This window comes from Ciconia boyciana, chromosome 1 (genome assembly GCF_034638445.1).
Source record: "Ciconia boyciana chromosome 1, ASM3463844v1, whole genome shotgun sequence".
NCBI lineage: Eukaryota > Metazoa > Chordata > Aves > Ciconiiformes > Ciconiidae > Ciconia > Ciconia boyciana.
The window spans coordinates 108613801-108629282 of record NC_132934.1 but is presented as its reverse complement, the minus strand read 5'-3'; positions in this window follow the sequence as shown (position 1 = coordinate 108629282).

Sequence of the window (15482 nt, the reverse complement as noted above, 5' to 3'; positions counted from 1 at the left end):
GACAATATTTCAAACTGTAACTATCTACTGAAAAGTTCAACCAACAGTATTGGTTTTAGATTCTAGGATAAAATGAATGTTCACATACCTTCCTTCATGAGTCCTTTAAAAAACTGAAAATATAATGAGAAATTAAACTCCAGGAAACAACTCTGCTTTGTCAGAAAGATGACCTGGATGATCTAATATATCTCTAATTCCAGCACAATTATGTCTACTGGTCTTCATCTTTGAGTACATTCAGTTGACCTTTTACAGTTGCTGTATCATTCATTACTCTTTAGCTGCTTAAACTGCATAATATCCAAAACTGACCAATAGTTTTTAGGAAAATAAATATCCAATAGATTTTTATCAGCAAGGTCAAGGAAATATTAATACAATATTGTAAACATCAATAGGCTTTCATTCAAATCCATTTGAAATAACTGCTGACTTTTTTTTTTTTTTTTGCTTTGAGCATTTGCAAAAGTGCATCTTTGAGACAGTTATTTTGAGCTGTATGCTACATTTCCTTTATAGGTTTAACCTATTTCTATTCAACAAGTATTTGGGGCATACATGCAGTATAACCTTTACAACAGCATACTTTGGAAAATGAGTGATGTATAAGAAAAGTAACAGAATTTTGCATATGTTATTAGATTGAATTAAATAGCTGTGAGAAGAGGATAATTTCCAGAAACTGAGTAGTAGCACCTGCACATCTGAACAACTACTCTTCATTCCATGAATTTCTCAAGAGTCTGATCTAGTTCAGTCATTTAGCAAATGAGTTAATCACTCAGCCATTCCTACTGGTTTTACAAGAGAGGATGACTTAAATGACCTCAACTATGTAGCTAGAGCAACATCTCATTAACAGCGTGTTTCTTTGTGAACTGTGTTGCCTTTGCTTCTTTTTAATCCATCACTCCAACACTCTGAATTCTCTAGGAATTCAAAACTGCTGATGAACAATCATAAAAAAATACATTCTAATAAAATTATTTATTTAAAAAAAAAATCTATCTCATGCTTCATCTTAGCTGACTCTCCCTGAAGTGTAGTTATGGTACCATGTAATGTGTAGACACAAGGTAGTCTCTAATCCAGGCATGGAATTCAGATAAAATCTGCCCTTGTGTTTTTCTACTTTCATGTATGCTCAGCTCTATTCCTCTTGAGCCAGTACATATCCATTTACATATTTGGACAGTGTTATGTATTTGCTGGACATTTATATATGATAAAATGCCCCCATAAAGTATGTAAGCAGATGTTAAAGCTCTAAGCCCAATGTTCAGGTTTAAATAGCTCATGGATGCCCTCATCTGAGCTTCAGACCAGGTTTTTTTTCCTAGATGCTCATAGTGACTTACTTCGAGGTATTAAAAGTCTGGGAGGTAATGAGTTGAGCTTCAGTATTCATTCTTTGCAGACTGCCTGGCTTAACCTAAAATACTACTGGAATTTTTTCTTGGCATAATAGACTAAGTAATTTGCTTCTCCCCCCTACACCACCCAAAATATGAACACTGAAATAAAAATAATGTTGATTTTTTTTCTGATGGTATCCAGGACACCTTTCTTGACCTCTGTTTTCCAATAGTTTCATCAGCTGGATACATGATATGTTCATCAGCTGGATATGTGTTGTGGCAGCCCGCCTTTATTAAAGTAACCATATACAAAAAGCTTTAAAGGTTTAAAGAACCACACACACACAAAATTTGCATTTCAAGAAAATGAATGTGAAAGGTAATATGTCTCTCTTTATCACACTTCAATCTCATGTTAAATGAAAGCAGATGTACTCTCATAGTCCAATCTAAAGATCAGTAAGGTCAGCAGGGTCTTTGGTAGTTTCTGTGAGGTTTTTTTCATAGTCTCTCAATTAGACTATCTCTCATGGGCTAAGTCTAGGGACCTGGAAAACATCTTGGACCAGAGAATTAGCAAATATATTTTATACCACAAATTATAAACAAATTGTGAAATCATTTAACTGCCCAACCCTGCAGTTGTGCAGCAATTTAAGCAAGTACTGTCACCATCACTATGGGACTCAGCCAGCAACCACTAAAGCTGTGCAGGTCTGATGCGGATCTCCCGATCTTAGATCCCAACATCTCATTCAAACATTCTGACCTACACAAATAATAAATTACCTCATATCCAAAAAGCTTATATTGTAATTAGAGTTAGGGTCTGTGACAGGTGGGGTGTTCCACAAGCTAATGTGATACATTATTTTGTCAAACTACACACTTTTTTATAATCATTATGTATTTGATTACCTGAAAGTATTATCTTTTCAGTTTCAGCTGTTTTCCATAACTAATTAGCCAAGCCAGTGACAAGTCAGCAGCTTTTAAGTCTTTATGGTACTCTCTTTGACTACTTTACTTTGACCTCCTGGGCAAAGGGTTCTTGTGTTCTGGAGAAACAGTGTGTTTCTACATGGGCTTCTTTATGTATTCAACCTTAAGCTTGCTACCTATCCTCTCCTTCCCTTTTCAAGGCTATCACCCCTTTAGCCTCATAGAAGTTTCCATTAGGTACATTTAAGAGATTATAATTTTGGATTGTTAGGTCAATGCAGGTAAGAATAGCAAACAAATCTTAGAAAACAGCAATAGAGGGATGCAGGTCCAGGGGGCTGGACATGCCACATACATTGTCCTGGGAAATAGTGGTAACTGGGGACAGGATTAGAAAAGAGAAATAGTATAGTCAAAGTTTCAGCTAACAGCAAATATTTCCAGCACTGAAAATCTGAAAGAGGAGGAGATACTATGCAGTATGAGCCTGAGACAGAGATTTTTTTTAAGGCATTGCAATGCATAATTTATAGAACAAATCTTGATAAAAGATTCACGTGTTTACTAAGATCAATTTGATCTTAGTATTACCTCACAGAATACATTTAGTTTTGATTTTATTGAATTCCATCCAGTATATGAGGATTATATTGTTGTTATAATGATCTATATGGATTGATCATACACAGTTTTCAATAAACATTTCGTTCTTAACTTGGTTTACTTAATTGCATTTAGTCAGGTGTATTACTTGGAATTGCTTTTGTTATCCCAGTGGTGATAATCTCTTCCAGTGAAAGTGTTTGAGTAGTGACATAAGATATCTGACAGTCATTTTCCATCTCCATCATAACATGTGAAAGTAGAGCTCAACTGTATGTTTTCCACAAAACTGATTAGCGATAAAGTCTAAGAGATATATGGGTATTTTGACAGGAGTGCTAAATACTTCTCTGAAACACAGAGCAACTCCCAGGACTGATACATATAGCATTAAAAAAACCCCCCCTCAACAATATTTATTTTCATTTGACAAATAATCTGCACAAAAAGAAAATGCAAGTTGATTTTACAGATGTTCCATATATAAAGAATATAATTTGACGATATCTTGGAGTTTGGAAACAGAGGAAAGAGTTTTGAAACATTTCATTGTAAGAGATTAGTGCGACAAAAGGGAAGCCAGGTATCATGACTGTAGGAACCTCAGCCTGGGCATATTTATTACAGAAAAATGGATACACAGAAGAGATTTATTCTTATTAAAAGCTGGACACGAAATTCAACTTCTTGGTGAGGCATGGGTACGTGAAAGATAAATTCCAATATTACAATATGTAGTGTTGTTGCATTTAAGATACATGTGTTGGCTTTCAAAATGATCACCATGAGTTAAAAAAAAATCTGTTTAAAAATGATCTTAATTTTAAATCTAAGAAAAGCTAACTGAATATTATCACAAGCTAGAACTATATATAAATGAGGATAAGCATGATGAAAAGATAAGTCCACAACCCAGCCATATATTACACGTTTTAAAGTTAATTGTTTAATAACAACTGAGTTTCAGTCTTTCATTTGAGATAGCAATATTGCAGTAATAGTTTTATATTTTTATCATAGCATTGCATCCCTATCAGCATCCCACAAAGCAAAAGAAGCTTTATAATTTTTTTCATCAGATTGCAGGTGCAGATTAACAGGTTACTTAAGCAATTAGCACCCAGGTTGTTTCATGAGTGTATAAATGACCAACCTTTCTGCCCCGAGAACCCCATGTAAATAACACACTAACCTCATGTCATAAATCTACCCATTCATTTTATGGCCCCAATCTGGTTTTGCTTCCAGTATTCCGCATACATATTGTTGGCTACAAAAATGTAATGACATTCAAAATTCTGAATCATGAAAAGTTACAGAAAATATTAGATTTATTAAAAAATATATATTAACTTTGTCTTTCCTCATTTCCTCTATTTTTATTTCCTCTAGCATTTTTATTTCTATTTTTCTATTTCTATTTCTATTATCTATTTTTATTTCCTCTAGCATTACAAAGGCTAATTAATATCCATTGGTGATGGGTCATTTAATAAATGTTACGCCTCTGCTGAGACTAGATTTGTGTCTCCCAGGACAATGAAAAACACTTTATAAATATTTTACTTTTCTTAAAGGCTTGCTCCAAGCTACAAAATGTTTAGGTTTGAAGCAAAAGGATGGAGTTGGGCTTGAAGAAATAGTTAAGTATTTTTACTTTATTAAACCTTCCTGTAGTTTTCAAAGTTGGAAGAGAAAATGTGTGATAAAGTTTACTTTATAATTTGGATGCATTCTCTAGAGACCTATGATACTGGCTTATTGAGAAATATATAGGTTATCCAAACAGATATTTGTACTCTAAAGTTATTTTGCTTGCCAACATCAGTTTTAGGGCTCTATAAACTTTAATTTTTAAAGCTCTAACCCCAGATACTGTTATTAGGAACAAGTAGTCTATTCTTTCAAGTTTAAGATGTCTGGTTTATAATCTCTTTGCAGATTGCACATTCTTGTCAAAAATAGGTTACAATGATTGATATTACATTGTTAAATGTCCAATAATGTTAACATCACTTTCCAAAATTGTTATTTTTGTTTGTTTGTTGAAGTTAGACTTGATGTAGGACAGCAAAACAAAGCCATGTTAAAACACTAAGGCAGGTGTCTGTATATCCTTTGTAGAGAGTAAGAGAGATTTGGTTTACTGTTTCCTCTGTTAATGTGTATAGAATGTTAGTGAAAAATACTTAGGGTAGAGCCAGAGTAAAATGGCACATGAACTACTGTTAGGCAGAGATAGTCTTTGCCTAATACCTGCCGTTTAATTAAGTTTTGGCTAGTCGTGTGTAGCTCTCAAAATATAGTTTCTCCCTGTATGTGGACTGCTATGTTGCCTCTTGTCTAAAAGCTTACCTAGTGTGCTTATGTCCTATTCTACTGATTGCGCTGGTAGGAGGCTTGTAAGGGAGAGGTAGATTCCTCCTAGGTTTTTCTTGCCATTCACGGGGCAGAGGCCCTGCACTTTTTCCATTCTTTTCATTGAGATCTTTATGGTTCAGACTGAGTGAGAGGTCCTGAGGAAAGTGATCTCAGAGATGTAGGTATAATACAATTAATACTGGTAGCAATGACAGCAAGAATTCTTGGAAAAGCAGTTGTCTTTAAATCTCTTGGGTCCCATAAACTACCTCACCAACATTAATGTAAATCTTAAACTATATACTGTATGAAACAATATTCCATTGGTAACATGAAAGCAGATACATCAGAGAGAGATATCTTGAGGAGTGTGAGAAATTCCCAATCAAATGACTTACTTCGATGAGCAACTTCTTAGAGGTTTTCTTTGAGAAAGCATCCAGATGCCTCTTACATTTTTAATGTTTCTGTGTTACGTTTATCCCAAAATTAAAGGAAAATCCCAGCATTACAGTGCTATGTTGGGCTGAGGACTAATACCCCATTCAAATCTTGCTCTGTTGTGTGTGGTCCTGGACAAACCAGTTAGTCTCCACTTGCCACCTGTAACTCAATTTCTCATCAGGTTAGGACTGTAAGAGGCTTGGAAATAAAGAACTTAGGTACTAAAGTTTTCAGGAAAATAAACATATAAAAGCATTTGCTGGAAAACTTCACAGTTCCACCACTGCATGGAGCAATTTGTACCATGTAGCCCCTTTGTGTTTTTAAGCAAAGCCAAATGACAGAGCTCAACTGAGACTGGAAAAATCTCTGCTACAGACTGTAATCATCCATCATCCCTGAGAGAGGTAGGAGAACAAATCCCACCCCCGCGAATGTCACCACATCATTTCCTATCCTTCAATCCCTTCAGCAAGGCAAGGGGCATGTGAAAGCACTTACGCAGGCCACTGGCCTCAGTTAACTTGCCCCAACCTCATGAGCCTAATACAAGTCAGATTTTTGGGTTCAGGAGATCATTATTCTTACCTTCTGTGTCATATTATTCATACAGTTTTATTAGGTAGGTATATATCTGTAGTGTTTTACTTTCTCAGTAATGTCTACATTTCAGCAAGGATTATATTTACCTGTATAAACCCTAAAAGCTTATAGATGAGGTAACAAAGAAATTGCATCTTTTTTTTACAAAACTATTGCTTCTCTCTCTGCTAAACACCTATTAGGAAGTCTTGAAGCTCTTCTGATTCTACCTTGATTTAGATTGTACATCATTGCAAATAAGAATTATATTGTTTACTAATAAGCACTGTGAAGAAATTTGTGGAGAAAAATTATTTTGTCAAGAGGATGTTTAGGGAAGAATAGAGACAGGCCTTAACCTCCATTTCTGTTACACATCTCACATGTCTCTGGGTGAATTCATATGTCCTTTTTCTCTTTGTTTATAACTTAGTTTTACATGGAAAATGCTTACACTAGGGGACATTTATATATCAGTTATGCTGCTTATATTTTGGCTTTCTCTAAACACAAAATTTACTCCTAGAATTAGTAATTCCACTCCGGAATACACAATGCAGATACATTGCATGCAAGAACGTTGCTTATTAAATTAACATTAGAGGCAATTATCTCTGGTATTTCTCTGAAGATTTTGGAACACAATGTAATAATAGCTTATCTTCCCCATTAAATTCAGTGTGGCCCACTTAATCTGACAATGTAAAGTACAAAAATGAGCAAGTTATGTGAAAAAAATGGCTTGCCCTTCTTCTCAGAGAGACCTTTCTGCTGTGTCCTGATTGTATTTGAACATGTCATCATGCTACAAAGTGTTAGCTAAAATGTTCTGGAAATTTAGTGCAAGAAAGCTGGGATAGGTTTACTGTCAGCTAAGAGGATTAAATTGAAAGCTGGAAGCAAGTCTCCTCCCTTCTTTCCAGCATTTTAGAATATGTTTCTAATTAGATTCATTTTAATCTTAATCAAGGAAATATAAATTGAGTTGGGAGTATGCAGATTGGTATGGCATATTTTGTAAGAAGCAAGAAAGATGTATACGGCTGTATATGGCCTGGCAGTTCAGGGAGACATACCTGGAAAAGTGTATTCTTTGCATAGGCATCTGCTCTGTGCCTTTATTCTGATTTATTTCAGAGCTGAAGGACTGGCCAGCATGTAGGCAGGGTAGCTGGTGCATCTGAGGTTGTAGCCTTGCTGCCCTAAGGCTGCATGTGGGAAGGGAAAGATGAGAAGGAGGTTTCCTTACCCCTTTCCACTAACAAGAGGGGGGGAAAAGTGCCCCAGGTTGGTAGGAGGAATCAACGGTTATGTTGTTTTGTTTTGTTTGGGATTAGTTGTGAGGCTTCTTTTTTTTTTTTTTTTTTTTTTTAATCTTAATATGGTTCACTCATTAATTCAGACCCCCTTCAGCCCCAAATACGTATGCACTCTGCAAAGTCTTCTTCTGGAAGTATTAGATAACTTGAATGCCTGCTTTCAGGTCAAAATCAGCTAAGGGACGGGAATACGTAGGAAGATTGAAGCAAGTTATTTATTCATTAGAAGTCAAGGAAAAGCAACAGAAATAGTTCTTAAACTGAAGCATTTAAGGGCAAATTTTGTATGTTTCCCAGGGACCCTTATGCCTATAAATAATTAATGTCCTTCTATTTCTATAATGTTTTTGATTTCTTTCTCTGAAAATGTTTTTTATGACCAGGTCACATGGTCAGAGTTATCCTTTAATGTCCTTTAATGTATTTCTTCACTTTATCATTTTTCCATTTGCTGAGGAATACATTAGCCTTTGCTACTTACCCTTGAAACATCTACTTTAACAGCAGGCTTTGAAGAGAAAATGAATAGTGAAACATTAGTTGCATCATACATAGTTGGGGGAGAAATTTTACCTGAAAGATTGAAAATGTCCAGGAAAAAATTGTCTCTTCTGGCTTACATGTAATTTCTTAAAATGCCAACTATGTTAACTTTATATATTAAAACCAAAGTTCAGGCTTCTTCTAAAGATTCAAATATCAGCTCTTTCTTTTTCCTTTTTTTTTTTTTAGTGACTGTTTGTGTTCAAGCTGCTAGAAAAGGAGTTCTAGATTTGAGAATATAGCAGGACAGCATAGTGTTACAGTGGCCACCAAATAGGACCCCTCAAGCTCCTTCCCATTCTTCTATAAAGCTTAACCAGCGCTTAAGCCTGACAGTAAGCGATACATCTCAGATCATTCATATTTCTGTGGATTCAGGCTTGTAAAACTTGTTCTTCAATAGTCTCTCCCATGTCTGGATTTTGGACATATTTCTTACGCTATGTAACAAAGCATAAAAACTCCTCTGAAATTAATGTGAAGTTTCCACAGGGAAGCTTCAAAGTCAGAGGTCCATAATAGTACATTCCAAAACCAAATTTCAAACCATCCCAAAATACGTATCCAAATCAAACACTTTAACTTTTCAGGCTACTAAAGTTTTGAAAACAGATCAAAATCTTTATTCCAGCCAGTTTTCTGGGGTAAGACTCCTATTGATTTGAAGGGTGCCTCAGCGATGACTTCACTGGTCCCTCTAGAAAGCTGGACTATTCAGAGGAATTGGAAGTATTCCTTTTTATGTATGCATACATATGCATTTATTTATTTATTTAAACAGTGCTGCCTTTCCAACCTCAGGAGAGTTTTCCTATATTAATTGCCTCTGTGCTTAGATGCCTCCAATTATTAACCTGCAGGTGTCTCTAATCACTGCATATTCCCATTGGGTTTAGGTTGAGGGCTATTAGCTATGGTGGTTAAATACAACACACATTATGTGGTTTTTGTTTACTGTTTTATCTCTGAATTTGGCCTCAAAGATTCCAGAAAACAGTCATCAGCAATCACTTCTTTTCATTAACTGCAGTGCCTTGGACCACATTTTCCTCCTTCCCTTCTTTCTCAGGGAAATATCTAAAGACAGTATGTAGGCTAAAGCAAGAAGAGTTTTCCAAACACTATTCCATAGAATTGAACTTGGAATGCAGTTTAGCCATCCAACACTTCTGCTATGCAAAGCCATAAAAATCCCACTTGGGAAACATACATATTTTTGCTAAAACTGCAGAGATGGGATATTTGAAAATATAAGGAAGCAGTGGACTCTGTCTTCATTTGTATGGGGTTATCATGGCTTACTCAGCAGTAAAATTGTACCTAATTATGTTGGTACTAGACTAAATCTCTTTTAATTGATTAATTATAATTCACGTGTAGATTAACAGCTTTTAAAGGTCAAAACCTTTCAAATTGCACTGAGTACTTGTTTATCTCTCCCTGTGCTGTGTAAACCTGGTATTCTATTGCAGTCTGAAAGCGACACCATAATTACAAATTTGGAGGATGACAAAAATTGATTAGCAACCAAGGCTGGTTAGGAACAAAGGAACTGTGTCTGGTTATTCTTCTGTCTTCCCTCCTGAAAAGCATGAGCTTTGACTGTATTTTAGAGCATGAGATTTTGACGGCCTAAGGTGTTTCAGAAGTGAGCAAGCACTGATTCAATAAAAGGTATCATTGATTATGAAGCTGGCATAATGCAATCAAATATATATCCTTTCTTTAAATTCCGAACAGCACAAGATGCTTGTATTATTACTTTTTAAACAAGAGGCATACTGATGAAAAATTAGTTAAACAATGTTTAATCTAATGCTCCATTATACTTTGTTCTTCCTCTCACTCAGGTGCTAACACAGAACACTATTTTTTTGTGCATGCCACCCCAAGGGCCTCAAAGTGGTTGAATAAAACATGTTATTTTCACCTACTGGAAATATCTCCAATGTTTTCTGTACTCTACAAGCAGCATGTGATTGTTATCACATTTTTTAAAGTGCTCTAAGTGACAGACAAAAATGAAAAATATCAAAGTTTTCATTTGTGGTGGAAATGAAAATACATTTTTCACAATATGAAATTTGCCCTTACTTCTAAGAGAAGGACTACTTATTCTTTCCACCTTTGAGGTATGATACAGGAAAACAGCGGCTTGTTGTTGCTAGCTATTTGACATGTCTTGTGATAAAATTAGCATCCCGCATTTTTGAGTGATTGTTTTTGTGACCCCTGATATTCTGTTGAAATAGAGAAAATTTAAAGCTGAAGAATGTTATTCTCTTTAAACAACATGAAAAGCCTCTTTGGGGCACTATTTCTTGTTTGCTAATTTGCCAGCAGAAACTGAATATCCATTCCTGAAATATTCTCTTTTGCATAGGAGAAGAAATTAAGGAGACAGTGAAAGTCATTTGATTTTGGGTGTGCAATTAAGAGCACAATGCAGTTTCTCAGAGAAAAGAGAAAACAGAGACCAAACTGGCAGTGCAGTTGATGGAGAGGGCAGACCTGGAGGGAAGAGCTGTCTTACTTCTAGGTCTGAAGCACCATTTTCTGAGTAATGTTTGAATCTGAGATGGCTGGGTCCTTGCAAAGGGGACGATGCAGTGCAAATTCCCTGAGAAACCCTGTCAATCCCTGTCTTTCTCCAGAGAGTGTGCATCTATCCTACACTAAAATAGAAACATAGTTAGTCAAACACAACAGTGTAAAAAATATGATCACTGTTATTTATGATTACATATATGTCTTGTCTCTGTATTCAGTCAGGTTCCTTCCATGCTACTTTTCTTTTATAGGCCAAATACTACTGAACACAGCTTATAAGGTTGTCCTATTCTGTTTTGGAAGTGATTATGAGTATGGCACACCTTAAGTATAGATATACATATATATGTTTGTGTGTATATATATATATACACACTCACTCTGTGAGTCAAGTAAAATACTTGAGGACAGGACTTGAAAGGTATCAAGATTCATCCCTGTTCAGTTGGGTTTATTACAGATAGGTGTCCTCACCACAACTCAAGATTCTAATGCTAAAAAACACCTTTTGATGAAATATTAGCCTCACTGAACTTGATGTCAATTTTTGCTAGAACTGGATTTCATCCTTTTAAAAAAAATTTTCACAAGGAGCAATATTAGTGGGAAGGTAGAACAGAAAGTATAAATACATCTTGCAAAAGCAAGGAGTAGGAGAGGCTGGGCAAGTACACAATAGCTGTGAAGTCTACTTAAAGCTATTTAAATAGTTTTTCAGGGCAGGACATATTGTTGAGACTCCTATCACTCAGAAATTGAGAGAAGATAAAGTATTAAAACCAGAGGAAGTGATAAATATCAAAGTGAATGTTGGCATGGTTAGTAAATTTAACAGAGTCAGAAGGATGTTACTTGGAAGATATCTGTAAACAGTAGAAAAATATTTATAAAAATAAACTTTACATGTTTGCATTCACTCCACAGAGAGAGCAAAAGATACATATGAACCATGAGTCACTCACAAGTTTGTACTCCATTTATTTACGTATGTTATTAGGGTACTCAGCAGTGCATTGTCAGCCCACATTTTAGAGGGAGAAGAGACAGCCAACTCACCAAAAAACCCACCAAAAATGAAACAAAAAAAGAGGCTGGAGTGTCCAGGGAAGGGAAAGCTCCTGCCCTGTCCATGGCAGTGTCTTAGGCAGTGGTGCCAGGGTAGCTGCCATGGGGCCAGCTCTCCCTGCAAGCCCCACGGGTGCTCCCCAGCACTTTCAAGGTGGTTTCGCTGATGCTTCCCCTCCGTGAGCAAGGCATTGAACCCAGTGCTCCATAAAGACTGAATGTTTACAAATATTTCAGACCCCTTCCTGTCTTCCAGTGCTAAACACTGTGTTGCTTTCTGAATGGACTGAATTAAATTCCCATCCTGCCTGCAAATGTCATAAATTGAGGCATGGCACAAAGTATATACTGAGGGAAATGAGACACCATTATTTCTGATAGTGGTGCTGATTATATAGTAACTAAATTTAATTTTCATTCATCTGACTGTTATAACAATGAAATCAATTTAGAAGTCACAATTGTCAGCAACTTGGCAGAACAACAGTAAACATCTAAGCAAGATTGGCAAGGGAATTTTGAGATATTAAGAAAATGTGCATTTAAAAAACATTAATCCTCACTTTCTTTATAAGCTCTTCCCCTTCTAGGCTCCTTGGAATTTAATTTGGCTCTGGCTCAAAGGAGTTATGAATGGAAGTAATTTAAAGATGGATGGATGTTAATTTAAAGATGCTGTCATTTTCTGACAGAGCTGGGTACTGAAGTGTAGGAAAATGTATAAAGAAGATAGTGTGTAATCAGGAAATGCCAGTCAGGCAACAATTTGATAATTTGATGAGAAAGAGACATGATGCTTCTAATAGCCTTTAGTCTCTACCAAATACAACACATTTGATGATCTAATTTCTGCTATGGTACACAAAGCAGATTTCCTAAATTGTATTACACAATTGTGTATGTTTATACCATAAATGGAGATTTTTTTTTTAAATAAGAGTAATATCAATATTACTTCCACTAAGCAGTAATGTAAATTGTTTAATATATAAACATCAGTGTGAATCGGAAAATTAATTAAAAGAATAAGTCACTATAATTATGATAAATAAAGCTTATCTTTATTGCTAGCATGCTTCTCTAAGCAATCTGTCTAAATGAAAGGAAATTATATACCATCAACTTTCCCAAGAGCTACGGTTTTATTTTAAGAATCAGGCATGCTACACTGAAATAAGAAAAATACCTGCTTACTCAGTACCGTGTTTTAAGGAGGATTATAGAGAGAAGCTGAACCTGTTTTGCCACCTGTTCTGCACATACAGAATACAATTCTTGTCCCATTTAAGTCAGTGACTTTTGTCACTGAATTTCACTCACTGTGGCTAATCTAGTCAGATTTCTATGCCAGGGAAGCTAGTCATTATACTCTAATGATAATGTACATGTAACCATTAAATATGCAACACTTTTCACATTGGGCTATTTGAATTTGTTTGGTCCTGTGGTATTTTTTAACCCTAGCATTCTCAAATAATACCTAGTATATTTCCATGTTCACCAGACTCTAGTCACCACTTTGAGAGAAAAAAATAAGTCAACAGAATGTTCTTACAACTTTGCTGAGCTATTAGAAAATATAACATCTGTCTGTCCTCCCTTTTCTGGCTGGTCTTGTACATCTCTTCTCAATAATTTGTTTATTCAACATATTGAGAGGCAATGAAATATTTAATTATTCATATTATTATTGAACAAAGAAACATTGTGTTGAAATACACGTTGCATATTGTTGAGTTCTTCATTGTTGCTTTAACCCAATAACTCTGGTGATCACCTTCCACAGCTTCTGAAAACCACCTTCTGAGTTCAGATGTAGAGAAAAATGAAGTAGATCAGAAGATGTTTGGAGATATGTGGAATAAGAAGAGAGGAAATAGAAGTAAGCAAAGGAAATCTCTGGCCTCAAGTCTGGCACAGCCACGGGCAACTTCTCCTCCTGAACCTGGCATTGGGCCAGTCTGGATGTGCTTGGTCAGGATCTCAATCTGTTATGCTGGTCTGCCATCATGGTAAACAACTACTGCTGCTGGGGGAATTAGGAATATATGCAAATGAGAGTCAGATCATTACTTCCTGTGTCATCTCAGCTGCATAATCATAGAGTAAAATTATGTGTTAAATTGAACTAGAACTTGTGCTTGCAGTTATCATTCCATACCAGAACAGTTGCATTAGCTGGGACGCGGTTGAGTTTTCCAAATGACATCATGCTCTTTATAGTTTGTAAATCACCATCTGGACGCGCCCCCTAGAAAAATGGCTTTATCTCATGTTGCTGGGAAAAACTTGGCTCCAAGTTTTAATCAGAGCCATAAATAGAGGAGGATGCTGATTTATTAGTTAATTGTCTAGTGTAGATGTTCACACATGCACATGTGGCATGTTGAAAATCTTGCCATTGCTGATTGTTGAAACCCTTTAAGCTCATTTTTTCCAATGTTCAGCTTCTCACAATACTGAAAAAAATCACATTAATTGGAAGATATATTCCCAACCAGCTTTAATGAGAAAAGTGTGAACTTCCTCCTAAAACCACTTGCAGACCATACACTATAAACTTAATTGTGTACATTTTACTTCTTGCCTCATTTCACTATACAAATGAGATACGGAACGTATATAGAATTCTTGTATTAGTGCCTGCAAAGATTTCTTTGACAGAGGTTGCACTACTGGTTTCAAAACAATGTCTCTCTCTTAGTCTTCTTTGCAGCACCACTGAAGTTGGTTAGCCAAGATTTGCAAATTATCTGTCTAAAACCCACTGTGCTTAAATTGATATGGTGCCACAGTGTTAAGGATCTCTGTATCTGAGAGAATTTTTACCACTTACTGGATTTATTCTGACTTTTGCTAATTGCAGTATTCCCACTAAAAAAATAGAAGAGACAGCATCTCTCTCTACAAAAACATTTACTATAAATAATTAGTAAGCAAAGTTTTTATACAGGATGCTTACTGTATTCAAACTATTTATTCACTCTTTCTGTTGAAGTTTGTTGTGTTGGTTTGTTGTTTTGGGTTTGGGTTTTTTTTTTAAGTTCTGGAGGAAAGTTTAAAAAAGCAGAAGATTATTTTAAATTTTCCTACAAAAATTAATAAACCTCTGTGAGATTTGTGTAATTTCTTTTTGAATTCACTTCATAGGTAAGACGTTTTCGGCTTAATTTGTTCTTGCAATGAATTCCCAGTAAAACCTTCAGGAACAAATTTTGTTTACCAACTTCTATGCATGAGTATTGTGATTCTGTTAAGTTAATGAAATAAAAACCAAAGGCCAAATTCCCACCTGAACTAATAAAGGATCAGCCTCTCACCATATTTTTCCACTGGGGAACTAATCCTTTAAAGGGGAGGTGAAATCTGAGGTCCTCATAAAATTTGTGGTCATTAAAAATCTTGCATGTGCCAAGTTAAAGGTGTTAGCCCTAGTGTCTTGGTGACATTCCAAATTAAATATTTATGTTCTGTGTACCTGAGATCTCTGTCTAATTTAATTTAAATATTATTTCTTTCCCTAATGGCACCCATCCAGTATAGTTGCTGTATTTCACTGGTGCTTTCATGCTTCGTGATGGTAGACTAAACTTTTGTGAACATACAGAATATGTAAGTTCAGTGCATTTAAAGGAATTAAGAAATTTCTGTCTCCTTTGGCAAGTTCTTTGCATCCAGTTAAATTGTTACATAAAGGAACAAAGGAGCCAAA